We start from the raw sequence: 19,338 nt of genomic DNA, 5'->3' as shown, positions 1-19,338 counted from the left end.
GGTAAGGAAAGTGAGGCACAGTAAGGTGTACTGACTTAGTGGAGGCAATGTGAATTAGTGGACAGGATTTGAGAGTCAGAAAGATATAAATGTAATAGGCAGGTTCATGTTTTATCAGTTGTATATCCTTGGACAAGATATTAACCTCTCTCTGTCTCAGTTTTAACATTTGGGAATTATCTACTACCCTTACAGTAACATTTTTTAAGAACAGTCTGTTGCTTTATAAATGGAAATTAACTATAATCATTATTGACAACAACATGGATACTTGCAAGGTGGCTTTCGACTTGCTTAAGAACTCAGCTAAGTGGCGGAGAATCTCACCTTCCTAGATCTTTGTTCTCTATCATAATGGTGCCGTAACTAATAATAAGAAATTATATTAAATGTGGTAGACTATCCAGTCAACTGCATATACTTTTTAATCCATGCCGTCCTCACTTATTTAGACTCAAATAAAATCAGGGAGTGTTTTGTTAGTTGCAGATTCTCATCAGGGTTAGGAGATTTTAGAAGTTTTTCCCATTACTACAGAAAAGTATTTGAAGGACTGTTCTGGTAAGGAGTCCTGGATCCATGCTGGTGAATTTCTGAGGTGTTGATCCAGGGTTGTTTGTTTTGTGGCTTTTGTGTTCTCATCATGAACACAGCTTTGCAAGCCTGGGGCTTAGAGCTCACAGTGCTGTCCTCTCTGTTTGGAGTCAGAATGTCTGTTTTTGCTGCCTTGAGCCACTGGCTTGCCAGCTTAGCCACTTCCCCGTGCTTGTGGATGTTATGCAGAGAATACCTACATTGGCAGAACCTGAACTAACCCTCCCTTGTGAAGAAATCTCCATCTTTTGATCCTTTTCCAGGCTGTTGCTTCACAGTGTCGAGAGACTAAATTCTTTGGTTTGAATGGTAGCCAAATGTACAGGCATTCAGGACTGAGCTTGATCCTTTTTTTTTTTTTTTTTTTTTGCGCTATGCGGGCCTCTCACTGCTGTGGCCTCTCCCGCCGCGGAGCCCAGGCTCCGGACGCGCAGGCTCAGCGGCCATGGCTCACGGGCCCAGCTGCTCCGCGGCATGTGGGGTCCTCCCAGGGGAGGATGGGAGGGAGACGCAAGAGAGAGGAGATATGGGGATATATGTATATGTATAGCGGATTCACTTTTTTATACAGCAGAAACTAACACACAATTGTGAAGGAATTATACTTCAATAAAATTATTTTTAAAAAAAGATATCAGGGTAGAAAATGACATGGGAGACAATACAGTCTTCATTTTACAGGTAAGGAAAGTGAGGCACAGTAAGGTGTACTGACTTAGTGGAGGCAATGTGAATTAGTGGACAGGATTTGAGAGTCAGAAAGATATAAATGTAATAGGCAGGTTCATGTTTTATCAGTTGTATATCCTTGGACAAGATATTAACCTCTCTCTGTCTCAGTTTTAACATTTGGGAATTATCTACTACCCTTACAGTAACATTTTTTAAGAACAGTCTGTTGCTTTATAAATGGAAATTAACTATAATCATTATTGACAACAACATGGATACTTGCAAGGTGGCTTTCGACTTGCTTAAGAACTCAGCTAAGTGGCGGAGAATCTCACCTTCCTAGATCTTTGTTCTCTATCATAATGGTGCCGTAACTAATAATAAGAAATTATATTAAATGTGGTAGACTATCCAGTCAACTGCATATACTTTTTAATCCATGCCGTCCTCACTTATTTAGACTCAAATAAAATCAGGGAGTGTTTTGTTAGTTGCAGATTCTCATCAGGGTTAGGAGATTTTAGAAGTTTTTCCCATTACTACAGAAAAGTATTTGAAGGACTGTTCTGGTAAGGAGTCCTGGATCCATGCTGGTGAATTTCTGAGGTGTTGATCCAGGGTTGTTTGTTTTGTGGCTTTTGTGTTCTCATCATGAACACAGCTTTGCAAGCCTGGGGCTTAGAGCTCACAGTGCTGTCCTCTCTGTTTGGAGTCAGAATGTCTGTTTTTGCTGCCTTGAGCCACTGGCTTGCCAGCTTAGCCACTTCCCCGTGCTTGTGGATGTTATGCAGAGAATACCTACATTGGCAGAACCTGAACTAACCCTCCCTTGTGAAGAAATCTCCATCTTTTGATCCTTTTCCAGGCTGTTGCTTCACAGTGTCGAGAGACTAAATTCTTTGGTTTGAATGGTAGCCAAATGTACAGGCATTCAGGACTGAGCTTGATCCTTTTTTTTTTTTTTTTTGCGCTATGCGGGCCTCTCACTGCTGTGGCCTCTCCCGCCGCGGAGCCCAGGCTCCGGACGCGCAGGCTCAGCGGCCATGGCTCACGGGCCCAGCTGCTCCGCGGCATGTGGGATCCTCCCAGACCGGGGCACGAACCCGCGTCCCCTGCATCAGCAGGCGGACTCTCAACCACTGCGCCACCTGGGAAGCCCCTGAGCTTGATCCTTAATCCACAAAATCAAAGGTTCTCGTCTCTCAGCCACAGGTCCTGCTTCTTACCTTATAAAATTGGATTAGTACTGTCACTGGAGCACTGTCTTTTCCTTTATCAGCCCATCTAAAAACTTCACTGCAGTTGTGCCAATGAAATATTGAGACAGCCCCCACTCCCCACAAACACAGCAGAAAAGGTGCCAACTAAATCTGTCTTTGGAAGTCATTTTTCTTCAAATATTGTTGAAACTCACTTCTTAGAAATTAAAAAAAATGCCTTCTAGTGACAGCTTTAACAAAAGAGAAAAATTAATGTTGTTACGTTAGAGTCAGAGGACATTCTTCTAGGCTTTATGGTATTTTTCCCCTTCATTTCCCCAGTTTTTTTTGGAGGATGGGAGGTGGAGGAAAGAATGGGGGAGTCAAAGCTAAAGAGTCAGACAGAAGCTGGGGGACCTGGATGGAAAGCATAGGGTAATGCTTCTCAAACTTTAATGTTCATGAAAATCGTTGGGGATCATGTCAAAGGGCAGATTCTGATTCAGTATGTCTAGGGTGGGGAGTGAGGGTCTACATTTCTAACATGTTTCTTGGTGATGCTACGGCTGGTCCATTTTTTTTTTTTTTTAAGTACAGCTTATTTACAATGTGTTAATTTCTGCTGTACAGCAAAGTGATTCAGTTATACATACATATACATTCTTTTTTATATTCTTTTCCTTTATGGTTTATCATAGGATACTGAATATAGATCCTTGTGCTATGCAGTAAGACCTTGTTGTTTATCCATCCTATACATAATAGCTTATATCTGCTAACCCCAACCTCCCATTCCATCCCTCCCCCAACATGCCCTGTGCTTTAAATAATGAGAACACAGGGAAAGGAGGAAGCCAAGGTATCAGGAGCACTCTGGATGAAACATTTTACAAGTTCACTCAGTCACCCCTCACCACAGCCCTGTAAGGTTAATTTTCCCCTGTTACAAATAAGGTTTCAGACTCAGAGAGTTTTGGTAGCTGAACAGAGTTGGGGTACAAATGCCGATCTAATCTAGCTGACATCAAGGATCACAGGTGGCCTCCTCTCAGCCCTGCCTGCCTTCTGATGCTACTATGCTCAGTCCCCAGCAAGGTGCATACATTCTGCTCCATGGAGGGTTCTCATATCAGCTGTCCCTTTCCACTCTCACTCATCCAGGGGCTTGGGTTTGGCTACAGCCTCCTTCCCTACCTCTATCTCTTTTTCTCCTCCAAGCACTCTACACAGAGCTGGCAGAGTGATTTTTAAAGTGCAGCTCTAATCAAATGCTCTCCTGCTCCAAAACCTTCTGAATATATGACACGCTCTTTGGCTTGACATTCAAGGCTTTCCATGATATCATCCTGCCTTCCCAGGTCTCTCCTGCATATCTGCTGTGCTGTCACCAAATGGGGTCACTCCCATTTGCTTCAATAGACCCTGAACTGCCCTGCTGCCCAAGCTTTGCTTATCTGATCTTTCTCCTGCGATGCTCAACCCTCCATCTCAGCACATTAAGATCCTAGTCTGTCCCCCTCAGCCAGATATCAGTGGACGTTCCCAGAGTCTGTCCCTGATTAAAGGTTTCTTACTCATGTGGTATCAGCTCATTTGTTTGTACCAATCCCATTCTAGAGTAGGATGCAAGGCAGTCTTCATAGGTGTCATGATCATTTTATACTTAACCGGCCCTCAACTTGCCTATCAGGGGCCTGGGAAGCAGAGCCAGCACTAAACAATATTTCATGAATTAAGTTGCGTGATACTGTGAGAGTGAAAACTGTGAATAGGATTAGATGGTGAATGAATTGTAAGTTAAGCACCACTGGAGTATTAGTTCTTAGGTTTTTGTGTTTTTGTTTTTTTTGAGACTCTAATGAGCTAACTAAAGCTCAGAATCAAACCTATGCATGAAAACAGAATGTAATGTGTCCAAATGCTCATTCTTATCATTATCTGTAAAATGCAATAAATAAACCCCTGGGTCTTAAGATTGCAGGGTTTTGTTTATTTTTTTCCTCTGAATCTGAGGCCATAGGATAACTAGCACAGTGCCTGGCATAGAGGAGAGGTTTACCGAATGTTGATTTCCATCATTGCTCTCTAACTTAATTGTATAGGACTGCTGAAGGGATTGCTTTGAGCTAGAAAGCTTGCATAGCAGTGAGAAGGGAGTGCTCGGTTTTCTGCGTTTTATTTAACTGCTAGGTGTAGAAACATCTCGTCAAGGAGAATGTGGGAAGCCACATCTCCCTGGAAACCTTTTTAGTATTAGACAAATCAGAAGAGCAATGAATAGCCACTGATAATAACAATAACTCACTAGGCTTCACATGCCTTTGTCTTGGCAGAATGTTTTTGAATGATTGTCAGTCTTCGAGTTCTTCCATAAAGCAATCTTCCTGCTATGATTCAGTTTGAGGGAAGACTACCCCTTCTTCATCTATGACGGATACTAAAGAAGGAAGATGAAACATAGTACAGACACCAACTTAGTGAGAGAATTATTCAAATCACTGTCCTCTTCCCTCATGTCACTAGCATTGATGTCAAGATAGAAAAGATAATCCCCTACATGTATTGACAACAGTGACTGTTAAATTAAAATGTGCATAAGAACCTGGGAAGCTTTTTAAAATGTAAATCTCGGAGAAATTCTGATTTAGTGGTTATAGAGTAGGACTTAAGACTCTGATGCAAGTGACTCCTAGATTACTTTACAGTGTTTATATACAGTTGAGGAAATTGGGGGTCAGAAATGCCGTGTGATTTTCCAAAGGTCACATAGGTAAGAAACATAGAACAGCCAGGATTCCAGCCTAGGTGTTTTTTTCTTTTTTTTATGCCATGTATATGTATTACTTCTAACTCACAGCTGCTTCCAATTATCTAGGGATCTGCATCTCAAAAATTAATGTACATAAGAATCAACTGGTAAACTAGTCAAAATGTAGATTCTGACACAGTAGGTCTGAGGAGGGGCCAGAGATGCTGCATTTCTAATAGGCTCCTGGGAAATGCTACTGCTGCTTGTCTGTGGAGCACATGTTGATAGCCAGGATCTAGGACATCACTAGGCATAGATTGAAATACTTAAGGAAATGAGAGCTGGCCACGGGCTAAAATAAATTGACCCTTTCTGACTTGTAGCCTCTATTGTGGATAATACACAATAGTAAATCGAAGTAAACTGAGTAAACCGAAGGCTACTAGATAAGTAAAAATAATATTTAGCTGCTGCAAGGCCTAGGGGAATCAGTGAGCCTAAATTTAGGTGGTGGCCCGGAGTAAAACTTGCCTTGCCTCTTTTTTTCCCCCCTTTGGTATCGTTTTCAAGGTGGTCTGTTTCCCTGGGAAGTGAGTGAGTCTGATGAAGGCAGATGCTTTTTCCTAGAGAAGTGAGCAAAGTAGCAAGAAATAGAGAAGATGCATGGGAAGAAAGAGAACACAAAGCATGGCTGGGATTAATGTGGATTTTTTGAGTTTCTGAAATGACCTAAAAACAAAAAATGAAATGAAAAACATTTATGTGTGTTCGTAAGTACAGGTAACAGGTTTTCAAAAAATATCATAAAATTAGGTTGTGGAAGTAAGAGTATTAACCAGAAAAAGAAAAATGGACACATAAAATTACTGCTCCTTTTTCTGAAGTTTTTCAGAAGACTAGCTGTTTTATACCTTTTCAGAAAAGGGAAGAGAAATAAAAATTTGCATTGCGGTAGAAGTATTTCATTTGGCATAAGAGAAAAGTTCAGAGTCTCTGAAGTCTGAAAATAGTGTATTGGGGGAGGATATAGACACAACATTCCCAGAAATTTTTAGAAAGTAATGTTTCTTCTTTGAAGAACTTTAATCAATTAAGATTTGAATTCCTATTATGTGCCAAGCACTGGGCTGGGCACAGGAATACTGCAATGATAAGAACTGGCACGGGAGACAGGAAACAGATATGCAAATAGAGAATTACAGCACAATGGAATGAGTGAAGTCTTGGAACTGTGATCAAAATGTGGGAGATCATTGGAGGAAGTCACTCTGTCCAGGGCAGTAAGGGGAGTCTGCAGAGAGGATGTAATATTTAATATAAGCATTGAAGGATCAGCTAGAGATGGTCCCGAAAAGTTTCTTAATATTTACTCAGTAAATATTATTTACTGGTACACAATGTGGATAATGAAAGAAGATGTCCTACGGAAGCTGATGGTCTTGAGTTCAAATCCCACCCTACTGCTTCTTGGTTGTATATTGGTCATATTATTTAATCTCTCTGAGCCTAGATTTTCTAATTTGTATAAGAATATGGTATGTCCTATGAGGAAATAAGTGAGATAAATGAGAAAATAGTAAATGCTTGCCTTTCAGTCTTCTAGATATGCCTGAATTCCAAGGTTAACAGATTTAGTGTCTAATTGGGATCCTAACTGCATTCCTGAACACATGATTCTTTGTAATGAGGCTGCTCCTCTTGGGTTGAATTCTCTATTCTAAGATTTCCATTTATTTCCTGGTATAGATTTTCCCTTATGACATTTGTACTGTGTTAAATAGTGTCCCCCACAGAATTCATGTCCACGCAGAACCTTAGAATGTGACCGTATTTAGAAACCATGTCTCTGCAGATGTAATTAGTGACGTTACGATCAGGTCGTACTGAATTAAGGTGGAGCCTAAAGCCAGCATGGCTTGTGTCCCTAGAAGAAGAGAAGAAGACACATAGAGAAACTGGGAAGAAGTCATTTAAGACAGAGGCAGAGACTGGAGTTATGCTGCCACAAGCCAAGAAACACTGAGGATTGCTGGCAACCACCAGAAACTAGAAGCAAGAAGGGATTCTTCCCCGGGCTCCAGAAAAGCCTTTGGAGGAAACGTGGTCCTGCTGACACTTTGATTTTGGAATTCTAGCCTCTAGTACAGTGAGAGAATAAATTTCTGTTGTTTTAAGCTGCCCAGATTGTGACACTTTGTTACAGGAGCCCTAAGGAAAGGACACAACACCTATACACCGTCCACGTTCAGTTAGAATCACAAAGTCAGTTCTAAAAGCATGTTCTTGCTCTGCAGCACGTCGACTTGACCAGGCTGGGCTGCATTTCCCAGAATCCCCCTCCTTGTATGTTTCTAATCAAGGCAGGTACAAGAGATATTTTTGTGCAAGCTTTAGGGGGCACAACTGTAACAGCCACTACCCTATTGTTTTTAGGCTTGGAAGCCTGGGCAGGGTCACCAGGTCCTTTTGTCACTCCTACACAGAGGTGCGCAGCTGCCCGTCCACTGCCTGGGTCAGGGGCAGCAGCTGGGTCTACAACTGCTCCGTCTTCTCCTGAATCCTTCTGTAGCTTCTCCGACTCCTGGCCAAGTGTGAGTTTGTCCCTGTGAGGGACTCTCCCCAGATTCCAGCTCATTCTCCCTCTCTGCCCACTTTACATCCACCTTCCCTTCTGGGCTGCCTGCCCTCTACACATCAGGCTCCAGCATCAGATGCAAAGACAACAGCTTTGCAGAGACTATTTACCAGCTCCCTCAATTTTGTAAGTCAAATCCGCACAATAAATTGCTTTTCTGATTGGGCCCTCGCAGATACAGGCACTCAGAGCCTCATAGTTTAGTCCCAAGGTTTCAGGCAATCTGTCCCTGTCTGCAGATGAGACGGCGGTATTTTTAAAATCCTTGCACTCAAGGCTCTTGAACACACAAGGTGAAACGCCAAATGGTGTTGGAAGTGAACTTAACCTATTGCGGTTTTCAGATTCCAGTGAATTTAGCGGCTTAGCATAAAGATCTCGTTTCCTCTCCCTTCTGTTAGTGACACTTCTCCTTGCTCTGCTACCACGGAAAAAGAAAATTACAGTCAGTTCCTACCATTCCCTGATTCTCTTCTTACTGGGAGCAGGAGGCTCCAGGGTTCACGTTCTGTTTTATAAAGGCCTTTTCAGCCCTTGTTCAGGTCGACTTTGGCTCGACTCTCAGCTTGGTGCGTGGTGTCTGCAGCTGGGGCCTCAGAGGAACCCCCGCCTCTTCAGTGACACCCCTTCCCTTCAGCCTGGCCCTAGATCTTTTTCCCAAAAGCCAGATAACCTAATCTGAGACATCCTGGTGCTAATGGGAAGAAGATGAATCACACTGATAATGGACGTTGATTTTTTTTAAACTCCCATTCACTTTGTGCATAAAAGCTGGACATGACATTAGCAGCTGGCTCTACCAGCCCGTTGTCCTCGTGCCAGCCCTGAATATGCTCTCCTAATGCAGCCCACAGTGAGAGCTTCCTGCAATTATAATGAAGATCCTATAGTTGGATGAATGACTCCATTCACTGCAAACATAGAACTTTCTACGGATGTTCAATTACATGAGATGCCTCCTGGATGGTGTAGAAGGGGACGTGAAGTGGTGATATCAACTTGGGGGAAGAAGGTTAGTATAAGCAAAAGGAGCCTTGCTGTTCTCAATTCGTGCCAGCATGCCAGTAGAGTGGTGTCTGTAACGTGGAACTCTGCTCCTAATAGGTTGTTGATAACAGTTGTTACTCACTGTTTTTAGAGGATCCTTCCATAGCTCCTTTGGCCCACAGGGCTGAGTGCCAGTTCACTAACCTAGCATACAGGTCCCTTCCCAATCCAGTCCCAATGTAGTGGCTCTAAACCATTGACCATTCCTTTAGAATACCTGTGGTCTGTATATTTTTCTGCCTTTATTTGCCCTATGCTTTCTTCCAGGACATTTCTTGCCTCTTTTCTACTTCGGAAACTCTTACATTTTAAGAACTAGCTCAAACATTACTACCTTTGACATCCTCAGACAAAATTGAGTTTTTTTCTACTGTGTTCCTGTAGCATCTTCTTTGAACTTGTATTACTATCCACAGAACTAATCATGTAATTATTGACTTACCTGTCTAACTTAAAAGTTTTGAGTTTCTGTGGACTTAACTGATTCATCAGACTCTAGAACAGTTTCTGGAACTAATGCAGAATTAAAAGCTTTTCTTTTTGAAGAGAATTAAATAGTGTTGGGAAGAGGGCAATTGACTTCACCAAAGAGCTTTAAATTAGGTATTTGGGCACCTGGGTTCTAATCTTAATTTTGTTTATCTCCATATGACCTTTGAATGACTGGCCATAGTTGAGTGACACTGACAACCATGGAAAGTTTCAATTTCTTCTTGCCTTGATTTCTTAATTTGTCCATTGGAGAATGTGATATTTACTTTTGCTAACTCATAGTTGTGTATTAAAAATCAAGTGAAATAAAAAATATAAAAATAACCGACCCCCCCCCCACCTCTATCCCCAGAGAGCATTGAGAAATGCTGGTTATTTCAAATAATTCTTTCCTCCTTTCTTCAAAGGTCACTAATGCTCTGACAGTGGACCGTTAGAACAGGCTGACCTGGAGAGAAGGTTGGGTTCTCTGACAACCATGATTGGTGGGGAGGAGGTCCAGTGAAGGGCAGTGGCTCCCAAGACTTAGGAGCATGAACTTTGTTGTGTGGCCTGTTTGTTGTGGGCTTTCCTGCTCCTTCCCCAGGCTTCTAACATGTGCCAGAACCTTGGTAAAAATAGTGGTGATCAAGAGAAAGACATGAGCTTGAAATCCCAGGTCATTTAATGGACTGAACTCCCCAAGAATGATCATTCAAAAAACATTTCTTGGGAGGCTCTGGAGGGTTACCGAGGGACAGTGTAGCTCTTCAGAGGCCTTTACAAAGGAGAGACTCTTACTGGTCCAGGATGGCAAAGGGCTCCTCTTATTTGAGGCTGTTTCTACCTCCTGCCCAGATATAAGCTGACATAACTATTTTCTTCGGCAGTTGGCTTCACTATAACCCAGGAAAAACTAAAAAGTGGGAAAAAGTGGCCTCTGGTGTCTTCACATCCCCTTATGTACTTTATCCAGCATTCTTACAGGCTCTTTTCCTTTACCTTCTAGGATTCAGGGGCCTTATTTTACCCCTTAGCTGTCCAAAAATCACGGCTCCCTTTTTTTCCTTTTCCCAAAAAGAATTAGTAGCTTATTGTTTTAATTATAAAAAATGCTCACTTTTTTATGAATTGATATATCTTTCTTCTCTGTCTCCAGGCTTTTACTGGGAGTAATACAGTACAATTTCAAAACAGACGATAGTGATACAAACCACAGAGGAACGTTTTTCTCTGATAATTTCAATATCTGTGCTAATTAATAGTTGTAGACATCTGCACATTTGATTGTGATGTGTATTGTCAGAGTTTCAGTGATTTCTCTTGTGTCTAGAAGAGGTGAACTTCAAACGTTTTCCAAGTGGAGGCTCTTAAAATCAGGAAACAATTCATGCCTCTAGGCCAAGTCAAAATAAGACAATCATTGCATTTGGGGGTGGGGGCAGTGGTAGATATAAGATAAAAGGAGCAGATTTTGTTTTGCTTTTGTATTAATAACACAGATGGTGACACTACTGAAGACAGTCACATCTTAATAAATTATAGTTACACTGGCAGCAACAAAGAAACCTAGAATGAATATAAAGCAAAGACAACACACTTCTTCATGAAGTAATAAGAGTTGCCATTAACATGATGAGTTTTCAACTGGTCAGGTAAAAATAAAGTTTGCTAATGAGATATGACAACCTTAAATAAGGCACACGTGGTGAATTCACATATTAGTTGCAGAAAAAAATGAGTTTTCTAGTTATAAACACAAGATATTTATGTCTCATTAGCAAAAAATAAAACTTACTAATAGGTGATAGCCCTGTTATATCAGTGACATCAAGAGTGCCTTAATTGTCGTAATGCTGTAGAAGTGCCTTCTATGTCTATTAGCAAAATAGACTAAAAATATCCCCCTGTGAAAATGAGTGATTTAGTGCCATTCCCTAGACAGGAATGGTTTCATTTAAAGCAGTAATAAACACCTGGCACGTGCTCATCTCTGCTTTCTCTTTCTGTCCAGCTTCTCTCTCCATTTCATAGACTCTTAGTTGGGAAGGGTCCCCTTGCTCATCCACTCATGTGATGCTTGGATATTTTCCGAAGAAGAACAAACAGAAGGGCTTGGACTGCTCTGGTGAGTGACCTCCTGAGGTGACCCATTCTGAATTTGGATGTCCCTGACTTCTCAGAGTCCTCCCTCTCTGCATCGCCTTTGCACTGACCCTGACTCCACTTACTGGGACTACACAGAATAACGCCAACCCCTCCTGAAAATGACAGTCCTTCAAGTATTCATCAGGTCATATGGAGCCTTTTTCCCCCTCAGAGTAAACATTCTGCATCTTTCTATCATTCCTCACAGGACGAAGTTCAGAGTCTCTTCACCATTCTGGCCACTTTCTTCTGGTTATCCACGTGCTTCTTAAATGCGGTATCAAAATGAAATGCAACTCTAGAAGTGGTCTAACCAAGGAGAGGAGGACTATAATTTTCCTTAATTTATATTCAAATGAACATATATTAATGTTGCTTGAACTTAAATTAACCCTTTCAAAGTCATATGAGAGTGACTGGAATCAGTGACTTTTAAAAAGTCATAGAGCTGCTAAACAATGGCTTCACTTCATCCTGTCCTTGTACAGTTATTTATATGGATCCACATATCAGACCTTTTATTTATTCCTACTAACCTTCATTTTGGGCTTTTGATTCATTATTCCTACCTATTATACTTTTTTTCAAAATACTTTCAGAGTTTGAGAAAAATGTAGAGATCATCCAATCCAACCCCAGACAAAGATGCAAAGTCATTGACCCCAGTGACTGACAGTCAGAGGTTTCCCTGCATCCTCTTCTCTGTCTTGGTCTCTTGTAATAATCTCTGTGCTCTCAGCAATGTTGCCTTTTCCCTTTGGCTTATTGAATGACTGATTTTAAGAGCCCACTAACTTTCATTTGGATAACTACTGTAAAGCATTATTGTGAAAGATACTTTCTCGTTTCCTTTACAGAAGAAGTCCTGAGATGAAAATCATTTCCTGTCTGAGATCTGGTCTCCCATTGACCTTTTGAGAGACACAGTTAATGATCATGCTGATTGATCAGCACTTACCTCAAATTGCAATTGCTTTAATAATAATAACAATAAAAAAGATGAACCTCCTTACAGTGTTGAGATTCAGGAAATGTTCATTCTAATCCTGACAACTCCTTGGGCAAGTGAGTTCATGTCTCTGGGCCTCAGTTACTGGAACAAAAAGGGCCGGATTGTGTTTTGTGGCTTCATGATCAGTGCTTCGGCTATGTGTAGAAACACCAGAGTTTCTTTACCAAGGAAGCAAGTTTAAAATTTCGTCATTAGAAATTGAGTCCTCTGTGCTAAGGCAAGAGTTTTCCATTCAAGCCTAAATACACCATGGGAAAGTCACACATTTAAATTAGCTGCTAATACTTTAGAGTACAGCTTTGTGGAAGGTGTCCAATGGAACAGATAGCTGAAGGAAGCTCTGAACTGGATGAGATTCATAGTAGGAAAGTATAGGTGGGAGATAGCTGAAAAGGCCCACGCTGGGAAATGGAAGGTCTCATGTGCTCTATGGGGCATCTGGAGGTAGGCTTAGAAGCTGTGAGCCCAAGTATGTAGCGATGAAGACACATTATTGTGGGAACTGAAAAGGAAGTTAATGAAACCATCCAATTCAATACCCTCATTTTCTGGATGAGGAGACTGAGCCCGAGGTTGCCCAGCTGTTAAGGGGTGGGGTCAGGTCCCTGATTCCGGTGCAGTGCTTTTCCTCTAGATCATGAAGACAAACTACAACATTTTGCCTAAAATGTCATGCTCTCAGCTTCCAGCATCATGCAAAGTGAGCAAGATTGATGAGGTGGTTGAAGCAGTCTCTCTGGGAGTAGAAAATCCTCTCCCTGACGCTGCATGGCCATCGTCTCAGCAACGTTCGGGTAAAGGCATCAGTGCGGTCGGTCTCTGTGGAGACTGGCAGAGACCACAAAATAGAGTCCTCTTATATTGCTCTTCTGTGGAGGCAGATTGTACTGATTATTGGACTCAAAGTCCTGGTTGAGTACATTCACAGAATGTACCCCCCAACCTCCCAACCTAACTCTGCAGACTTAGAGCCAAGGCTAGCCTTGTTTCTGGAGCAGCTATATATGGTGGTGCTTTTCAAACACACAGGTGCATATGAATCACCTGGGCATCTTACAATAATGCAAATTCTAACTCAGTAGGTCTGGGATGGGCCCCAAGATTCTGCTTCTCCAACAGGCTCCCAAACGATGCCAATACTGCTGCTCTGTGGACCATACTTTGAGTAGCGAGGTGGACCATACTTTGAGTAGCGAGGCAGAGCTCCATTTTAACATCAGCCTGACATGGGGAGAAGCTTGTGAGGTCTGCTTAGGTGGGCTTTTCCCCACTCCATTCCTAGAAGAGTGTTTAACCTGGACTTTCCCGGGCCCAGAGGGAAAATGATTGAGCCTATTAGGCACTAGCAGTGAACACGGATCTTTGCACCTAAGCCTTCTTAATCAAATCTGCAATATTTGTGGGTGGGACTGTTTGCTTGCACAAACACCCTACACTTGCCCACAGTAATTAGGTAATTGAATTGCGAACAGTAATTAGCTGCCTAACTGCCTGCTTGTTCATGCAGGTATCCAATTTGCTTTTGAAATGTGGGCTTATACTGGTGAAAATGGAAGCTGCCTTTATTATAAAGACTCCAGACAGGATTAGGAAGACCCACTGAAAAACCAATCCTGAGTTAGCAGCTGATGACTACTTCTCCCTTATATATATATGTTTATTTTCTCCCTATTCTAGTTACTCCAATTACATTTTTTCTCTGTGGACTTGAGAATCTCAGTTCCATTGTATTACTTAGGAGAACGGAGAGGTGGTATTGGATGTCTGTTTTCGTGTCTTTGAGATAAAATTAAAGACTAAGTGTTGTGCAATAGAGTGACAGCTGGTTCGCTGCTTTCTTAGTGAACTGACAAGCTTGTTTACTTCTCAAGAGCTTGTCTTTCTGCACAGCCCATCAGAAAACAGGTGAGCGCTTCTGCTGCCATTTCTCCCATCTCTCCCATACCTGTGGGATTCGTGCTTCAAATCGTGGCCCAACAAACGCCGTTCTCTTTTAACCTGTGCTTATTTTCATAACAAAGAGAAAGCTAGAAATCAGAAACATCTGCTTCTCTGATGCAGCGGGTTAGTGTCCAGGCTTCCCAAGAAGCTTCATTGAGGACATGAGGCGATTTCCTCCCACTCTTTCAGAATCCTTAATTCTTTTAAAACATGTCTCACCATCCTGTCATCCCACCCACTTCTAACGTCTAAGACTCAGACTCCTCTGTATCCAGACGGTGGGTCCCTGAGCATCTGAGTGCCAAGCTCTGCTGAGGTTGGTATGGTTATCTAATTCACAACATGCTCTGGAGCTCTTCAGAAGCTGCTTCTAAGGGGTGACCCCGAACCTGCTGACCTACAAAACAGTGTTCAGCTAAGCCGGCCCATCCTTTCTAACAGGTAAAAATCTTTGGAATACGCAATTATTACAAGTGTAGAACAACAGACAGTTTGGTTAGCACAGTGCAATGTTTGTAAATTATATTATAATAGTATTCATCTACCCACACTGAATCGTGGCTCTTTTCAGTTCTTTCATATAGCAATAATTTTGACCAGATTTTAGCAGAAGATTTAAATTTTCAGGGGGAAAAGTATCTTGCAAAATTCCCCTCTTTTAAAAGAATAATTGGCACAAAGGCCATTGCGTGGTCTCCAACTTTAAAGGATATATATAGAAGAGGATGTAGAAACATTAAGTTGAAATCTATTTAGTTTTAATTTTATTATGAAGTGTACTAAAGGGCCCATGGTCAAGGCTGTTACTGAGCTTTTGGAGGTGGAAATCTGAGGTGTCATCAGAAAAAAATGAAAAGAAAGGAACACCAAGGGTGTTTTTATATTCAGTGAAACCAAAAAAAATTAGGATACAGAAAGCTATGAGTTCTAGAAATCATGAGGCAACTTACAAGTTAAGATGAGAAATTAAAATATTAATAACTGTTGCTCCTATAAGATGAAGAAATAAGGTGTGTAATTTTAAGGTCCTCCCCACTTTTTTCCCCAGTATTTTTGAACAAGCATGAAGACTCCCTAATATTCTTCTTTATATAATAGGGGCTGTGAAAATCCCCAGGATTCCTTGGGGGTTCTACTTTTGCTTTGTTTTTTGACAAGAGGAAAGTAACTTTTCACCGCGTATAATTCTGAGTACAACATTCAACTTGGGTTTTCCTCTCCATACCTACAGGGGTTGCTTTAGTTTCACCTTCATATTTCTTTGCTGGACCATGGCAATCCCACCAAATTGTCCCCTCATCTTTTTTCTCTTGTGCATATTGTCCACACTGTCACCAGGATTATTTCTTTCAAACAAAAAGCATCACATTACTGCAAAGGGTTCCTGTTGCTCAGATATGAAACCCATTCTATAACGTATAAGGCTATGTACAGCCTGGCTCCTAACTCATTAGGCAGACCTGTCAGCAGCCCTCTGCCTGGCTGTGCACCCAGCACCCTCGTCATGTTCAACTTCTCAACCTTCCCTGAATTCATGCATCTTGTTACACTCTATCCCCTGGTCCAGTGGACAGGGACTCAGACTGGGATAAAAACAGGGACCAGTTGTAGGGTATAGTCCAAGCTCTGATAGAAGGGAAGAAATTATGGGTAGATAATTGGGAGAGGTTGTACTTTAATCCTTTCAAAGGTTTATTGAGTAGAAAGAACACTTGTCTAAATAAGCTCATTGCATAGCAGTTATCCATATCACATTGCTTTATAACCAACATTCAACGAATTCTATTAGCCTCCTGGCTACAGAACATATGGAAGTCCAGATGGATGTAGGATTTTTTCCCTTTTCATTTTGTTCCACTTGTGCTGACAGTATCAGATTTTCCATCTCCAGAGTCATAGATTGTACTTGTAAACATAGTGGGTTCAGTGGAAGAGGAGAGGGAAAGGCAAAAAATGTCTTTTGTGAGGAGAGAACAGAGTTCACCTTCCTTCTTAATGTCTGGTAATAATATGGGTGTCCATGAAGATCAGCTCCTCTCTGGCAGGAAAAATTCAAGGTTTGGTGATCTTTAGGAAAGAGTCCTTTTATAATATCTGCAGCTTCACAGAGCCGAATGGATTTTTTTGGTTGAGTGAAATTTTCCCAGTAGATAATCTGTAATCTGAGAGTGAGAGTGAATTCCTGGAAACAGCATTCAATCTTTTATTTTGCTGCTTATTCTGTCTTCTCTATCTTGTGACACTCATAGCAGGGCAGGGACCCTTGGTCTTCTAGCAAAGAGGAATGACCTCCATTTCCAGGAAGCTGGAGAGGGGAGATCCAGGGGAAGCAGTGCTGGTACTGAGATTCTTCTTGTAGTTGGGAGAGGTCTCTAACGCTCGGTCCATGTTTCTTCCCCAGGAATCTTGGCAAACGAGGGGAGTCTAAGAGTCCTCACACTAGGAAACAGGACCTGGCAGGCATGCACACTTTAAATTTGTATAGACCGCAATAAAAATGCACATGAACATGGTTGCCTTTCAGTCACAGTTGTGTGACTTATTGTAAGTGAGCGCATGTTCATTAGGAGGACACTTTGTGAGAAATTTAGTGAAATAGATAATGTCAGATGTTTAGTTAGAAGAAACAAAATTTACCCTGTACTATGTAAAGTATAAAAGCACATAAACCCTTACTACCAGCTGCACTCCTGTGAAGGCCCTTCCTTGATTGTGATTCAGACGAATCAAGCCAGAAGCAAAGCCAATCAATGGAAAGTCAATCCTGTTTAGAGTTGTCTCCTTCAGCTAGATAATGAGACTACATAGAGCAATGGGGAAAAAAGTGAAAACCCATGACTGATAAGCTGAGACTACCTTTCTCTCAGCAAGAATGGGCAGACAATCTGAATCAGATTACTTGGAAAAGCCAAAGGCAGTGATTCAGGAAGCTTAAAACTTGCCTCACCTATGACTGTGGGAGCCCTAGAGCTGCCTCTAAAGGAAAAGGTATATTCGCTCATCAACAGGTTTCAATTAGAGTTGACATTTGAACAACATGGGTTTGGACTTCGGAAGTCAACTTATTTGTGGATTTTTTCAGTAATAAATATTGCAGAATTACCTGATCCATGGTTGGTTGACTCCACAGATGTGAAACTGTGGATATGGGGAAAGGTGTATACAGAGGGCCAATAGTAAGTTGTATGCTGATTTTCCACAGTGTGGAGGGTTGATGTCCCTAACCCTTGTGCTGTTCGAGGGTCAACAGTACTATGTATCTACTACCATGGCTAGAACTGGGGAAATCTAGTGAATGTGGTACTTCTCTGCTCTGATAGGGGTTGCTGTCTGCTGAAAGATACAAACAAGAAGGAGTATGATGGAGGCCAACTTACTTAGAGATACATTATTCAGGTAGCTCCTGATTGTATCAGACACTGTGGTAGACAAGGCTTTAAAATCTCCCAGTGGACCCAGTATTCTACTTTGAGATTTCTAAAGCCTTGACTCTCATAATCCACACTGCATTTCCTCTTTATTTCAAGAGCAGAAGGGAGAGGCTGACAGCTTCACGTGCTGCAGTGGGGAGTGCTGCATTAACTGTCCATATTGTGCTAAGTCTTCTTTATTCAGGCAGATAAAAGTTGTAGCTTGTGCAGTTGGATAAGATGATGCCTGGAGCTCTACCCACCACCAGTCCCTCCCATCAGGAAACTTATACAAGCGTCTTAGATAGCCTCATCCACCAGAGGGCAGACAGCAGAAGTAAGAAGAACTACAATCCTGCAGCCTGTGGAACAAAAACCACATTCACAGAAAGATAGACAAGATGAAAAGGCAGAGGGCTATGCACCGGATGAAGGAACAAGATAAAACCCCAGAAAAACAACTAAATGAAGTGGACATAGGCAACCGTCCAGAAAAGGAATTCAGAATAATGATAGTGAAGATGATCCAGGACCTCGGAAAAAGAATGGAGGCAAAGATCGAGATGGAACAAAATGAAGCAAAAAGAAAGAAAAGAAATGAAGACAGCCTAAGAGACCTCTGGGACATAATTAAACGCAACAACATTCACATTATAGGGGTCCCAGAAGGAGAAGAGAGAGAGAAACGACCAGAGAAAATATTTGAAGAGATTATAGTCAAAAACTTCCCTAACATGGGAAAGGAAATAACCACATACAGGATAAACCCAGGGAGAAACACGCCGAGACACATAGTAATCAAATTGGCAAAAATTAAAGACAAAGAAAAATTATTGAAAGCAGCAATGGAAAAAAGACAAATAACAGACAGGGAACTCCCATAAGGTTAACAGATGATTTCTCAGCAGAAACTCTACAATCCAGAAGAGAGTGGCATGATATACTTAAAGTGATGAAAGGGAAGAACCTACAACCAAGATTACTCTACCCAGCAAGGATCTCATTCAGATTCGCTGGAGAAATCAAAAGCTTTACAGACAAGCAAAAGCTAAGAGAATTCAGCACCAGCAAACCAGCTCTACAACAAATGCCAAAGGAACTTCTCTAAGTTGGAAACACAAGAGAAGAAAAGGACCTACAGAAACAAATGCAAAACAATTAAGGAAACGGTCATAGGAACACACATACTGATAATTACCTTAAACGTAAATGGATTAAATGCTCCAACCAAAAGACACAGGCTTGCTGAATGGATACAAAAACAAGACCTATCTATATGCTGTCTACAAGAAACCCACTTGAGACCTAGGGACACATACAGACGGAAAGTGAGGGGATAGAAAAAGATATTCCATGCAAACGGAAATCAAAAGAAAGCTGGAGTAGCAATACTCATATCAGATAAAATAGACTTTAAAATAAAGAATGTTACAAGAGACAAGGAAGGACACTCCATAATG

The sequence above is a fragment of the Physeter macrocephalus genome, chromosome 13 (assembly GCF_002837175.3).
Source record: "Physeter macrocephalus isolate SW-GA chromosome 13, ASM283717v5, whole genome shotgun sequence".
Taxonomy (NCBI): domain Eukaryota; kingdom Metazoa; phylum Chordata; class Mammalia; order Artiodactyla; family Physeteridae; genus Physeter; species Physeter macrocephalus.
This window is presented reverse-complemented; position numbering follows the sequence as displayed.